Genomic DNA, 16,160 nt, shown 5'->3' with positions numbered 1-16,160 from the left:
ACACTAATGCATTGTTTATGGAGTTGTCAACTAGTCCAACCATTCTAGAGAACAATTTGGAATATGCCCAAAAGGCTATCAAACTGGGCATACTCTTTGACCCAGCAATACCATTACTAGGTCTGTGCCCCAAAGAAATCAAAGAAAAGGGGAAGGACCTATTTGCACAAAAATATTTATAGCAACTCTTTGTGGTGGCAAAGAATTGGAAATTGAGGATGCCTATCAGTTGGGGAATGGTTGAACAAATTGTGGTATATGATTGTGATGGAATACTTTTGTGCTATAAGAAATGATGAGCAGGATGATTTCAGAAAAACCCCAAAAGACTTACATGAACTGATGCAAAGTGAAGTGAGCAGAACCAGGATAACATTGTATACAGTAACAGCAATGTTTTAAGGATGATCAGCTGTGGAAGACTTAGCTACCTTCTCAGCAATACAATGATGGAAGACAATTCCAAAAGACCCATGACAGACAGCACATCCAGAGAAAGAACTATGGAGTCTGAATGCAGATCAAAGCATGGTATTTTCACTTTTGGTGGGGTTTTTTTGTGTGTGACTTTTCCCTTTTGTTCTGTTTTTTCTTTCACAACATGACTAATGTAGAAATGTGTTTAATATGCTTGTACATGTATGGCCTATATCAGAATACTTTCTGTCTTGGGGAGGGGGATGAGAGGGAGAAAAAATTTGCAACTCAAAATCTTATAAAAAATGAATGTTGAAAACTATCTCTACATGTAATTGGAAAAAATAAAATACTATGTACAAATAAAAAGACTTAGCTATTCTGATCAAGACAATTATCCTAGATAATTCTAATGGACCCATGATGAAAAATGCTATCTACCTCCAGAGAGAGAACCGATGAAGTAAGTGTAGATTAAAACATATTTTAAAAAAACTTTTCTTTATTTTTATTGTTTTATTTCATCTGGATTTTCTTTTGCAACATGGCTAATATGGAAATATGTTTTGCATGACTTCACAAGTATCATTGATATCAAATTTCTTGCTTTCTCAATTGATCGGAGAAGGGTGGAAGGGAGATAATTTACAACTCGTTTTTCTAAATGTTAAAAAAATTTATATGTAATTTGGAAATGATAAAATAAAATAAAAAATCAAATTATTGTGTATGTTCTTGCTTAGTAGGTATGTGTGGGTAGATTTTATTCTCTACCACTCACCAGTAAAGTTGATACAATTATAGAAAGTAATAGATAGACAACAGAGGTAGCCAGGTATTAATATGTTGACAAATGTGCAAAGACATGGCTATATCCTTATCTCTTTACAAAGGGGCACATGTTTTCTGATTAAATTAGGAGACCCTGACCATTGGCTGGCCAAAGACTGGCCATGTTCCATCTGGTCCTTTAAAGACAAAACTGCCAAATCTGAGCCCAGTTCTTGAGTCTTAGGCATTCAAGGCAAAGAGAAGCTTTGTGGACTATTTCCTTCTGTACCTTTATGGGGAGGGGAAGCAGGATTTTCTTTCCTACCTCCCCTGCCCACAATCAGTCGTGGCTTCTTGTAGAGGAACTATTTGCCCCAAAGGAGGCACTGTGTCCAACAGTCAATTGGTTCAGAGAATCCAGTAGTTTGAGGCCTGGTGCAGAGATCCTTTTAAGATAGACACATTCATAGTAGGAAGCAGCTTCAATGAACAAGAGTTGTGACAGCAGAGAAGAGAGCCAACTATGGGCTCTAGGCAACTAGCCGGGGCAGTAGAGAGTTGAGCTGCAGAGATGACCAGACTCAGGCAGCCCAGCTGAAATACTTTTCTAACAGAGCTGCTACACCCAAAGGGTGAGTATTCCATATGAAGAAAAAGAACATTAGAGCTTGTCAGTATTACAGGGGTGAGTTGCCTTAGCCACTGGCGTGCTTCAATACTATTGCACTCTAAGATGGCACCTACTCTTCCAACTGATACTGTATGTGTTTGTGGGTGAGTATACCCACATTGTATAGCTACTATTCTTACAAATACATTTTAGTAAATGCTTTTGCTTCTAGCTAATTATATCGACTAGCTGACTATTAAAGATAAGCTCACTGGTGGGGGTTTATGAGTTATAATTTTAGGAGTGCAGGTCTACTGGGTAATCTACAACTACCAGCTAATTTTTAGAAACCCAACCTTGAATAGGAGGGCATGTTTCTAATGGTGCAACAATATTCTATTACATTCATATACTGCATAATCTGTTTGGCTAGCCAATCCCTAATTGATAGACATTCACTGCAGGCACATTAAAAACATTTTTGATACTCTTTAGGATCAATAATTTCTCAATTTATGAAAAATGAAATGAACAGAACCCTCAGGAGGACATTGTATGCAGTAACAGCAATACTGTTTGATAATCAACTGTGAATGAATTAGCTTTTCTCAGCAATACAATGATCCAAGACAATTCTGAAGGACTTTGGATGAAAAAATGCTATGCATCCCCAGAGAAAAAACTGATGGAGTCTGAATGCAGATCGAAGATACTTTATTTTTCCTCAGGTTTTTTGGTCTATGTTTTCTTTCACAACATGACTAATATAGAAATGTTTTGCATGACTACCTCTATATAACCTATATCAAATTGCTTGCCTTTTCAATGAGGCAGGTGAGGGGAGGGAGAGAATTTGGAACTCAAAAAAATTTTTAAAAACAAATGTTAAAAATATTTTTAGAAATATTTCGGATAAATAAAATATTAAATAAAAATATGAAAAAAAAAACTTCTCAATTTATTAACCAGTCAGTCAACAAACATTCTGGGGAAGGAAATGGCAAATCACTTCAGTATTTCTGCCAAGAAAACCCCAAATGAGCTCATAAAAAATCAGACATGACTGAAACAGCAACAAGAAGAAACATTTATTAAAGACTATGTGCTAAGGCGCTGTGCTAAGTGCTGGGAGCATAAGTGGAAGCAGAAAGAAAGACAGCCCTGCCCTCAAGGAGTATACATTCTGATGAAGGAAGACAGGGCATAGAAGGGATCTGAAAAGGAGAAGGGGGGATGGCAGTGGTGCAGGAATGAGGTACCCAGCACAGGGGCCTGGTAGAGAAAGAGTCTGCAGTGCAATCTGGAAAGGGACAAAGACATCTTTGGCCTGCGCCTCCTCCTTCGATTGGAGGGTCCAGGAGAAACTTCTGGGCCATCTCCAGTCGTCCTGATCTGTATCCGGCCATTGGACCCAGATGGCTCTGGAGGAGAGAGTGAAGCTGGTGACTTTGCACAGCCCTCCCTCATTTAAATCCAGTTCACTTGCAAGTCATGGCATCAACTTCCTGATGTCATGGTCCTCTTCGAGAAAGAAGGACAAACAACAACTAGGAGGAACCAGCCTATCATCAGATGAGGCCTGCTGGGCTGAGAGTACTCCCAAGGAACGCAGGCCAGGGTGGAATGAGCTCTCAAAGTGAAGAGATTTCTAAAGCATGCTAGAGAGTCCTGGGGAGATGAGCAGCCTGGAGAGGGATTGATCTCTCCCTTAGAACAAAGAAAAAGCAATTGAGCTGTAGACCAAAGCTAATTTCTATAACATCCTGCAAGCTTAGTCTGGTTCCCTTTTCCTCATCCCATTAATCTCTCTACAATGAGAAACATGACTCATCATATCTCTTCTGCACCAAGACTGGCACATATAATTAATCGGAGTTCAGTTTAGATGAATGGGGTTAAATAGAAACGGGGCCACTCATCTGTCCACAAGGATCCCTCAAGCTGCATGTTGACTTAGTTTGCAAATAAATTGTTATATGTGTTTTATTGCAGTTTATTGCGTGTTATTGCATTTTATTTATTTTGTTAAAATATTTCCCCAATACATTTCAATGTGGTTCTGGCCAGCCTGCAGGACACATGTTTGACACTTGTGGGGTAGATAATCTTTTCAAGAAGTTTAGTGGTGAAGGGGAAGAGGAAGATGAGACAGCAGCTGGACAGGCTCTGAATCTGGCTGCCACTGATAAATCTCAGATCTACAGATCCAGCTCTAATCTCTCCGCTGACCTCCAGCTTCTTATCTCCAGCTTCCTGCTGGACATCTCAAACTGAATGTCCCTTAGAAACTTTCAAAATCAAACTCATTATCTCCCCTCCCCCACCTCCTTCCCCACCCCCAACCTTTCTTTCTAACTTCCCTGTTACTGGTGAGCCCCACCCCACCCCCGCCCCAGTTATCCAACAACTAGTTGTTCAGTTGTTACTCCATATGGGGTCCTCTTGGCAGAGATACTGGAGTGATTTGCCATTTCCTTCTCTAGCTCACTTTATAGATGAGGAAACTGGCAAATAGGGTTAGGTGACTTGCCCAGGGTCACACAGCTAGTAAGAGTCTGAGGCCACATCTGAACTGATGTGTTCCTGAGTGCAGGCCTGGTGTTCTATCCATTGTGACACCTTCAAGACCTAGAAGTTATCCTCACTTTGTCTTAACTGTTTCTCCCCCCAATCCAATTCAATCTGTTGCCAAGGCCTGTGGATTTTACTTCCATAAGATCTCTCCCATATACTCCCTTCTCTCCTCTGATATCATCACCACCCTAGTACAGGTCCTCATCACCCCATGCCTAGATCACTTCAACAACCTGCTGGACAGGGGGCAGGAAAGTGGGGGGGGAGGGTGGTGCTTTTTTGGCCACAAGGCCCTACCCGCACCAGTCCATCAAAGTGTAGGTCTGACCATGTCACCCCCTTCACGCAATAAACTCCAATAGCTCCTTATCACCTGCAGCATCAAAAATAAAATATATAAATATATTTACTTAAATATATAAAATAAATAAAAATAAAATAAATATTAAAATGATATAAAAATATAAAATCCTCTGTTTGGCATTCAAGGCCCTTTATAACTTAGTGTCCACCCCTCCCTCAACACCATTCCAGTCTTTTGACACTTTATACCAGCCCCCTCCTTGATCCAGTGACACTGATTTTCCTGACATTCCACTCCATCTCCCTACTTCTGGCATTTTCTCTGGCTGTCCCCATGCCTGGAAGGCTCTCCCTTCTTATCTCCACCTCCTTCCTTCTCTGGTCCCTTCAAGTCCCAGCAAAAACCTCACTTTCTACAGGAAAGCCTTTCTCCATTTCCCTTAATGCTAGCACCTTCCCTCTATTGACCATCTCTAATTTATCCTGGATACATTTTGTTTGTTAGTTTCATGACAGCATGCTTGCACGAGCTCTGGATGATGCTTTCATGCCTTCCCAGTCACCAATGGTGTGAAGCAGAGCAGTACACTTGCTCCCGTGCTTTTTAGCATGATGTTTTCAGTGATGTCAGACATTATCGACAAGGACAAAAACAGCATTAAGGTCAGCTCCAGTACTGACGGTAAATTATTTAACTTGAAAAGGCTACAAGCCAAGACTAAAGGAGAGAGAGAGTCGGTGCATGACTTTTTGTATGCACTAAATGCAGCCTCTGAGGCTGAGATGCAACAAAGTATGGATCTGCTTGTGCTAATTTTGGCCTAACAATTAACACCAAGAAAAAAACAAGTTCTCCATCAGCCAGCATCACACCATCCATACCCAGAACCATCTGTTACAGCTCAATGATTTCAGAACATGTGGATAGACTTGCATGAAATAATGAAGACCAAAGTGAGGAGAACCAAAAGAATGCTGTATACAGTAACAGCAACATTGTTTAAAGAACAACTTTGAGCAACTAAGTTATGTTGACTATTATAAATACCCAAATTAACTACAAAGACCTATAAGAAGATCCTGTCTCCATCCAGAGAAAGAACTGATAAATAGAAGTGTATGCAGAATGATTATATACATATACATGTGTGTGTATATATATATGTACATATATATACATATATATATATATATATATACATACACACATATTTGTGTCTAACAGGTGGGGGGGAAGGGAGAAAAATGAAAAAGAAAAAAGAAAGATGATAACGTTATTATATATTTAAAAGGAATAGCAAGTTATACATAACAGATTTGCAGTTTCATGTGCAATCATCTTTTTTCCCCCATTCTGCTATGTTATAGAAATACTTGTCTTATTTCTTAAGTTCAGAATAAAATAAATAAAATTTTTTTTAAAAAGCAAAGGGAGAAATTTTGAATGTTGTGGACAAATTCATTTACCTTGGCAGTCTGCTTTTCAGAGATTTCTACATGGATGATGAGGTTGACACACACATCGCCAAGGCTCAGTGTTTGGGAGGCTCTGAAGCAAAGTGTGGGAGAGAAGAGGTATTAGGTTGCTTACCGGACTGAAGATCTACAGAGCCATTGTGTTGACCTCCCTGTTGTACACCTATGAAACCTGGACAGTCTACCAGAGCCAGGCCAGGAAACTGAATCGCTTCCATTTGAATTGTCTCAGGGAGATTCTGAAGATCACCTGGCAGGATAAGGTACCAGACACTGAGGTCCTTTCTTGAGCTAAACTACCAAGCGTTCAGACTCTGCTTCAGAGAGCGCAACTCCCATGGGCTGGCCATATTGTTTGAATGCCAAATACACTTTTGCCTAAAAGACTATTCACCCTAGGCAAGCACTCGCAGGGAGGTCAGAAGAAGTGATACAAGGACACTCTCAAGGTTTCTCTGAAGAACTTTGGAATTGATTGTGAGACATGGGAGATGCTGGTACCAGCATGGTGTGCCTGCATCAAAGAAAGCCTGTAAGATGTATCAGGGAGGCGATATAGTGCCCAGAGTGCTGTGCCTGAAGTCAGAAAGACCTGAGTTCAAACCTAGCCTCATACACTTAGTAGTTGTGTGATCCTGGGCACTCTGCCTCATTTTCCCCATATGCAAAATGGGGATGATAATAGCACTTCCCTCCCAGAGTTGTGAAGATCCCATGAGATAATAATTGTAAAGCTCTTGGCACAGTGCCTGGCACCTATAAATATTTATATATAAATGCCAGCTTTTATTATGAAGTGGCATTGGAAGGGGAGATGTGAAGAAAACAGAATGAGATAAGGTGAATAAAATAATGGCAGATAAGGAAGTAAAGGAAGGCTCAGCTGAGGTTAAGTACCATATATTTGTAGGGTATAAAAAACCCACAGGGGCAGCGGGGTGGGGAAGTGGATAGATTGCTGAACCTAGTCAGGAGTCAGGAAGACTCATTAGGAAGGCTCCCCTAAGGACTTCTGGGCTTTTGTAACAACAATGTTGCTAACAGCTGCTGTAGAGGTGTAAGACCCCACAAGACCAGCAACAAGAGCTGCCAGCACAGGTTCTTTGATATGCTTTAGTAAGGAAAGTAACTGTAAGGGGTTAACAATCTTACTTTCATTAAACATATATATATGTATATATGTATATACGTATATATGTATATATATGTATATGTATTTCTATGTGTATATGTATATGTATATCTATCTATCTATCAATTCACTTAGTTCAGGGGGAAAAGCCAGCACCCTGAACTTCAGAGAGAATACAAACAGAAATTTCAAACAGAGACAGTATAAACAGATCAACATTTCTGTCTAACCAAATCACAATATACATAGTTATAAGAGAAGCACTGACATCTGGGTTTTCTGGGGGTGGGGGTGGGAGTGGGAAGGTTCCAGCGGCTACCCAGAGTCTCGTCTGGTCCAATCACAGGACATTCTTTCAGTGAGTGAGAGCCCCAAGTAAAACGCTAACCTCTGAGTTTATATACCCTGTTCAGGGTCAACTGTGTGACTCAAACCTATGTGAACTAGGCTTTCTTGTTTCTTAAGCAGGCAAAGACTCTCAGATTTAATCAAAGAAATGAAGGCACTTGACTACCTCAGTGCTCCAAAAGGGAAAACGGTAAAAAAGTCTCGCCTTAATTACCAATACAGCTTTTCCATCTGACTTGCAGCTGAAACCTTCCCTTTGCATTATCTCTTTCATTAGAATATGAGAGCACAGAAGTCTTACTTCTTTGTTTGTTTTGCCAGGGCTTAGCACAGGGCTTCGCATATAGTAAGCTCATTCATTCATTCATTCACTCACTCATTCATTCATCCAGCCAGCCAGCCAGCCAGTCATTCATTCATTCATTCGTGGTACTGTGAGGTTTGGGTACAAAGTTAGAGATGAAGGGACAGGGTGACATCCTGAAAACATCTGACGTCAGTATTCCTGGGTTCTAATCAACCTTTATTTACTATCTGTGTAACTCTACTGTAAGTTTCCACATTTGTAAAAGTAACCATAGTAATAATAGCCTGCATTTACATAGTATACAGATTTGCAAAACCCTTTACAAACATCTCATTTGCGGGAGGTGCTATTATTATCCCCATTTTACAGACGGAGAAACTGAGTCAGGTAGCGATGATCTGATGGTCACTCATTAGGACCCTTATCTCCCTGGGGGCTGCAACTAGCAGTCTCTAAGCCCACTGGGGCGGGAGTGGGGTGGGGAGAATCCTATCCACGTGCTGGGGTCCTACTGTAAGACCGTCCCTCCTCAGTCATAAACAGCGCCTCGCCTTCTCTCCCAGACATTACTGAGCAGTACGACGTGCACGTTGGGCAGCGCATGCGCTCTGGGAGGCCTGAGGTTTTTCTGCGGCCGCTCCTTCAGAAGTCTCTGAAAGGCTTCCAGCGATTGGCCAGAAAAAAACCGGCCTTTGGATTGGCCCAAGAGTCGCGGAGGCTTTCGAATGTTGGGGTTTTTGTTGCTATAGCAACGATGCTGCCAAGTCTAAGTCTTCCGGATTTGCCTTGGAGGCTAGGTAGGAGAGGTTGGTGTGGGGAGGGGGTTTGGGGGAGGAAGAGGAGGAAGAACCTGGGTTCCAGGGAGACCATTTGGCTGGGGAGGGTGGGGCCCTAAACCGTCCGGTCCCTTCCCCCACGTACAAGGGCCAGAAGCCTCTGGGATTCTGGGTGTGGGGCCACGAGGGGGCTGCGGTGCGGAGACCCCCCCCCTCAAAATACCACTCCCACCCTCCAAGGGATGGAGAGGCAGTGAGGTTTGCGTCTAATCTCAGCTCTCTTAACTTTGGGAGAATTCCTGAGCCTCAGTCCCCACATCTGTGAAATGGGGATGGTGATGTCCATACTGGCATACCTCTCAGGGATATTGGGGGCTGGGGATTCTCACTGCAGATTTCCAGGCGCTGCCTTCCTCATCTCGGTCTCCTGTCTTTTACTCAAGTTCCAGCTAAAATCCCACCTTTTACAGGAAACCTTTCCCAACCTTATTTAATGTTAGTGCCTGCCCCCCCTTGTGATTATCTCCAGTTTGTCCTGTAGACATCTTGCTTGTACATAGTTTCTTATATTGTTAAAGGAAAATTCTGTGTTTGGGCTTCTGCCTTGATTAAGGAGGCAAAACTCAGGAAAAAAGAGATTAATTCTCCTTTAAGAAGAGTTATTTTAAAATATGTCAAGGTAGCAACTCAGGCTGATCCCTGGAGATGAGCAAGGAATCCAAGATGGAGCCAGCTTAGTCCTAGCAAAAGAGGATGGGCCATTGCATCTCAGCACCGATGGGCGGTGCGTGAGGGCTAACAGGTAGGGGATGCCCTCCACCTGATGTGTACCAGCTACTACAAAAGCTGCAGATTGTGCCATGCTGCCCCCAACAGAGCCTTCCCCTAAAACTCATTTACAAGTAGTAGCAATGGGTCACTTAGCAAAACTTTCTCTTTTTTATTTTAATTTTTTTGAGGGGGAAAGGCAGGACAATTGGAGTTCAGTGACTTGTCCAAAGTCACACAGCTAGTAAGTATGTCAAGTGTCAGATTGGATTTGAACTCAGGTCCTCCTGACTCTGGGGCCAGTGCTCTGCTCCCTGCGCCACCTAGCTGCCCCTTGCATAACTTTCAATAATATTTCCTCCGTGAGACTGAGCTCCAGGAGAGCAGGAACTGTCTTTTGCTTTTGTTTGTATCCCCTGTGCTTAGCATAGTGCTTGGCACATAGTAGGTGCTTAATAAATGTTTATTGGCTGACTGACTGGAAAGAGCCCTGCATTTAGAGTTTGAGCAAGATTCAAGTCCCAGCTCTGCATCTGATGAGTTATCATCACTGTCTGGGTCTCAGTCTTCTCTGTAAAATAAATTGAATTGTACATCTCTAAACCCTATGGTCCTAGTTGTATCTTTCTTGGGCAAGAAGCCTTCTCCCCTCCCAAGCCTCGATTTCTTTCTCTGTAAAGTAAAAGGCAGGATCACACGGAGAGGCTAGAAGCTAGTTTTCAGGGTTTTTTTGTTTGTTTTTGGCAGGGCAATTCCTGACTCCAGGGCTGGTGCTCTACTCACTGCACCACCTAGCTGCCCCTAGAAGCTAGTTTTCAACTCAGGAAGACCTTAGTTCAGTTTCTATCCCATATCTGCTAGTTCTGTGACCCTGAGCAGGTAAGTCATTTAATTCCTCAATGCCCAGGGCAGCTTTCTAAGGCTAATTTCCACAGGAGCCCATCTACATTTATGGGAGTTTCTCACTACATGCCCTCTATACCAATAAAAGCAAAACAAAACAGAACACACACACACACACACACATACACACACACACACACACACACCAAAACCCTGGTACACTTAAAAAAAAAAGGGAGCTAGTAACACTACCATCCTCCACTGTCATGAGTTAGCTTTTCAAAGGAAGGAATGAGTATGCAGGGCTCTGTCATCCTAAAGTGCTTTTCTACCCATGTTTGCCATTTGCCAGGTTGTCTGTTTGCCTTCAAACAGGTTTTCACTGAAGCTCATTCACTGAGTTGTTTTTATTTAAAAATAAATAAAACCTTAGTGTTGAACAACAGTACAGCCAGGTAAACTTAAATTCAGTGTAAACTTTTCTATCACTCTCTTTAAGTCTCTGATCTCTTTTCCATTCATTCTCACTCACTTTTTCTTTTTTTCGTGGTCATAGTTATTGTTTGTTTTTTTATTTTTTTCAGCTTTTTTCCTTTATGTTGTTTTATAAAAATCTGTCCAGATTTCCTTGTATTTTTTCATACTTGTAGGTCCTAATTGCATCATAGTATGCCATTACATATGAATTATTTTTTCTTTCTTTCTTTTTTTTTTCTGGACCTGTGATTTTATCACCATGAGGAAACTTCCCCTGCTGATGTAGATCAAAACATGCTTTGGTACTTAATGCAGTCTTAGATAGTTGCCTGGACAACTGAGGGGTTAAACCACTCCTTTGAGGTCCCACAGCAAGTATGGTTCAGAGGAAGAATTTTCTTCTTCAGTCATTCAGCAAATATTAATTACAGATTAACTATTTGCTGGGTAGTATGCTAAGGGCTTGGGATACCAAAAAAGAAGTGAAACAGGCCCTTCCGTCAAGGAGCTTACATTCTAATGGGAGAGAGAACGGCCTATACATGCAAGTATATAGTTATAGAATCTCCTCTGGGCTCATTTCCCTGATTCATACTGGCACTGGAAATTGGGCCCCCAGAGAATGGTAGCTATTCTTTCTCAGGGTTTTGGGAATAATTCTGTAGGTGGTTATTCTCCCAAAACTGTAGATTTCAAGCCCCCACTGGTGTGCTTCCCCTTAGCAATCAGCCAGTAGAATAAGTCTGCTGTAGTGAAGACATTTACTAAAATGGCATAGCAAGAATAATAGGTATGAAGCATTACCCAGGTGCCAATATCCCCCAAATACACACAGGGATGTAGGGATGGGGAGTAGAGAAGGCTTAGACTTATAGACAATGGTTGTGAGGTACACTCGTAGGAAGCACCTATAGCAATTCCACTTTGGAACTGCAGGAACTCAAAGACTTTTGGAAGAGTCTTCATGAAGTTTGCTGCAGGGTATAATTGATGAATTGACCAACTGGGCTGTCTCTTTGAAGGGCACATCATCTCTCTTTTTAAAAAATTAACTTATTTTTAACATTAATTTTAAAAAAATGTCAAGTTTCAAATTCTCTTTGTCCTTCCAACTCTCCTCCCATCGAGTGTCAAGCAATATGATACCAATTACACATGGAATGTCATGCAAAACACATTTCCATGTTAATCATATTGCAAAAAAGCAAGAAAAACAAAGTGAAAAAATCTGCTTTTATCTGCGTTCAAGCGTTCATCAATTTTCCCTCCTAAAGTGGATAACATTTTTCATTGTGAATTCTGTGGAATTGTCTATGATCAACGTATTGATCAGAGTAGATAAGTCTCTCACAGTTGATAATCATTACAAATTACTGTTCCTGGGTACAATGTTCTGGTTCTGTTCACTTCACTCTGCATCAGTTTATATATGTCTGTCCAAGTTTTTATGAAGGCATCCTGTTAGTCATTTCTTATAGCACAATAGAATACCATCACAATCATATACCACAACCTGTTTAGCCATTCTCTAATTTATTCTATTCTTTGCCACCGCAAAAAGAGCTGCTATAAATACTTTGGTACAAATAGGTCCTTTTCCTTTTCCTTTGATCTCTTTGGGGTACAGACCTAGTAGTAGTATTACTGAGTTAAAGGATATGCACAGTTTTATAGCCTTTTGGCATAGGTGCCAAATTGTTCTCCAGAATGGTTGGGCTAGTTCACAACTCCACCAACAATGCATCAGTGTCCTGATTTTTCTATGTTACCTTCAATATTTATCATTTTCCTTTTCTATCCCATTAGCCAATTTGATAGGTATGAGGTTATACCTTAGAGTTGTTTTAATCTGCATTTCTCTAGGCTAGGGCTGATTGATCAGACACTGGGCTATTTATAGAGGTTGTTGCTTCTGCTGGACAGGTTGATCTGCTGGACTCCCTGTGTGGGGCCCACTTTATGGTTAGGAGCTGCATCATTTACCACCTCCACTATCTGGCTTGAATGGATGCATTTAGAGTGTTTTTTTTTCTTTTTTTCCTTAGCAAGGGCAATAACTCTAAGCCTAGGCCTGACAGAACCTTGGATCTGAGATTCATTACCTCTAGGAGAGATCATAGGACAATAAATCTAGGGCCAAAAGGGACCCCAGAGGTCATCTAATCCAAAATTGAAAAAACTGAGGCCCAAGGAAGTTAAGTGACTTGCCTAAGGTCACTTAATCTTCAGCGTCAGAATTTGAACCCTTATCCTTCTGATGCTAGAGACTGTGTTCTTTGCAAGATTCTATGCTACTTCTCTTAGGAGATAAATAACTTCTCTCATTCAGTAATTCTTCCTTTTTCAGAGCAAGTTCCTCAACTTTGACTTATAATGAATAGCCAATTATATTTCCTATCCTCCTGTTGGGGTCTTAGGCACCATCAAGAGGGACTGGGGACAGAGGTCTTGGCTAAGTTGGTGTCCCATCATTGTCTCACTGGTCTCTTTATATGCAATTATGCCTCTGACCCTTTCTGAGGTATAGAATGCCTCCTTTGCATATGAAAGTCTTTCCCCTTGTATTTTATTATCTTTGTTTTTTTGCCATATAGCCTTCAACCTCATTGAAGTCTAAAAGGGGCATATCCATCCATAGCCAATGAATATGAAGCAGTTGGGGGAGGGTCTACTACTAGCTGGGGGTCCTAGGAAAGGTTTCCTGAAGAAGGTGACAATCCTGCTTTTCAACATGAATATGTCTCAAAGTCATTTAACTTTGGCACCTATTGTTGGATGTTTAGACTACTAACGAGGTTTTTCACAATTCCATTTAATACTATGAACATTTTAGAACGAGCATCTTCTTTTGTTGTTTTGATAATCCTTTTAGGATATGTTCTTCCTGACACTTCCAACTTTGGACCTTAGTTAGAGGTTCTCAGAGAAGAACTTCCTTATCTCATATTCATTAACGTAGTATTTCAATAGTCTAGATAGAGCATAGGACTTAGACCCAACAGATCACTGAGTCCAAGCCTTCATTTTACAGATGAGGGTCTTCCTCATTGTTCAACTCTTACCTGCAGCAGCATAATCCCATTTTCTGACAAAGAGACTTAATAAAAAATATTTAAATTAGCAATACAATTCCCACTATCTGACTTGGAAGGGAGTGTGGGGTATTGGAATGAACCCTGTTGGAGATGTGGATTCTAGGGTACTCAATTGGATGGAAACTCCCAACTTAGAGTGTTGAACTTGGTATCCGCCATACTGAGGGTGGAAGACTATCCCTGTCACTGGCTCCCAGTGTAACCCTGGGCAAATCACTTCATCTCTCAAGACCCAAGTTTCCTCGTTTGAAAAATGAGAGTTTGAGCCAGATGACCTATAGACATGGCTCCAGGTCTATGATTCTGTTATTTTATCTAAGCCATTCAGTGACCGTGGCTGTTCCATAAAATAAAGTCTTGGACCAGATAATCTCTAAGTTTCCTCCTGGCAACAGCATTCTACATTCTGTCATCCTTTCCAGCTCTGTGACTAACAGGAAGAATCCACTGAAAGTTTTCTGCTCTAGACATAGTATCTTAGATCTACTCACATTTTAAGAGTTATTGTGGGGTAGTAGCTTATGGGACAGAATTAGGCAGCTATTCCTTAGCCTTTCAGAGGAAAAAGGAAAAAATCACTAGTCTATATATAGAAATTAAAGTTTTGTTGAATGCAAGGGAAAAAAGAAAATCTTTACCCTTGGGCAATAATAAGTCTAATTTTATAAGCACAAAGGGATAAGTGACCCTAGGCAATTTCCAGTGTTCTCTCAATATGCCCCTGTCAGGACTCAATGTTCTTAGCCTGAAGCTCTGTTGGCAGTAATAAAAATGATAACTCGAGAACAAGTGACCTCCACTGTTTTAGCAAGTATAAAAGCATGAGGTTTTAATCCTAGGGACAGGTTTATGGTTTAGAAGGAAAACATGAATTAATGTTTATAAAACAGAACAGCCCTGAGAGCAGATGATACGTACTCTCCAAATACCAGCCTAGCTGAGTAAAGAGGAGCTGGTCTCCAGTTGTCTGGCCGTTTATGAATTCCTGGGCCATGACAACTCATGAAACAAAGGAAAATACAAAATGATCTTTGGTCCTGTTCGGCCTCTTTCTGCTGTGGACAGTTTGATGACTCTCCACTTAAACAGTCCCATATGGGCTTTTCATCAAGATGACCATCGTCTATCAGTATGCAGCAGAACTGATTTATGATGCAGAACATTAAAAAGACATGTACTCAAGGGTTAAGATTTAATAAAATTAATAATTTTATTGATTCATCAAGGACATTCTTAAGTGAAACTGGCGAAGAATTTGGTGACTGCTAGGACAGTTTGGTGCCATGACCTTCATTTGGGCTCCGAGGTCAGTAGTTTGACCCACGATTGCTTTTGACCTACAGTACGTATGTCAACCCAGTTGTTTCAGGCTAAACCATAAGATTCAAAAAAGTTACTCAACTTTGAATGGTTCAGTGCCACTTGTTTGTTGCCAAGTATTCACCTAGAGTGACATCTTTGATGGTTAGTTGGGGATTATACAAGACAAATACAAGCAAAACATCGAGTCCAGCTGTGTTTGTAGATTCATCTTTTTTTTTTTTTAAGAGAAAGAGATAAATTTTATTTTTTCAAATTACATGTAAAAACAATTTTTAACATTAAAGAATTTTGAGTCCCAAATTCTTTCCCTCTCTCCCTCCTTCCTCTTCCCCATCCTTGAGAAGGCAAGCAATTTGATATAGATTATACATGTGCAGTCATGTAAAACATTTCCATATTAGCCACGTTGTGAAAGAAAACACAGGCCAAAAAACCCTCATGAAAAATAAAAAAGTAAATAAAAAGTATGCTTCAATTTGCATTCGGACTCCATCAGTTTTTTTCTCTGGAGGTAGATAGCATTTTTTATCATAAATTCTTCAGATTTGTCTTGGGTCATCGTATTGTTGAGAATAGCTAAGTCATTGACAGTTGATCATCATACAATATTGCTGTTATCATGTTCTCTTGGTTCTGCTCACTTCACTTTGTATCAGTTCATGTGAATCTTTTCAGATTTTTCTGAGAATGTCCTGTTATCATGTCCTATAGCACAATAGTACTCCATCATAATCATATACCACAACTTGCTTAGCACTTCTCCAGTTGATGGGCATTCCCTCAATTTTCAATTCTTTGCCACCACAAAAAGAGCTGCTACAAATATTTTTGTACATATAGGTCCTTTTCCTATTTTTTGATATCTTTGGTATACGTATCTGGTAGTGGTATTGCTGTCTCAAAGGATATGTGCAGTTTTATAGCCCTTTAGGCATAATTC

The sequence above is a fragment of the Trichosurus vulpecula genome, chromosome 2, assembly GCF_011100635.1.
Source record: "Trichosurus vulpecula isolate mTriVul1 chromosome 2, mTriVul1.pri, whole genome shotgun sequence".
NCBI lineage: Eukaryota > Metazoa > Chordata > Mammalia > Diprotodontia > Phalangeridae > Trichosurus > Trichosurus vulpecula.
The sequence above is the reverse complement of the archived record's forward strand: the minus strand, read 5'-3'. Positions refer to the sequence as shown.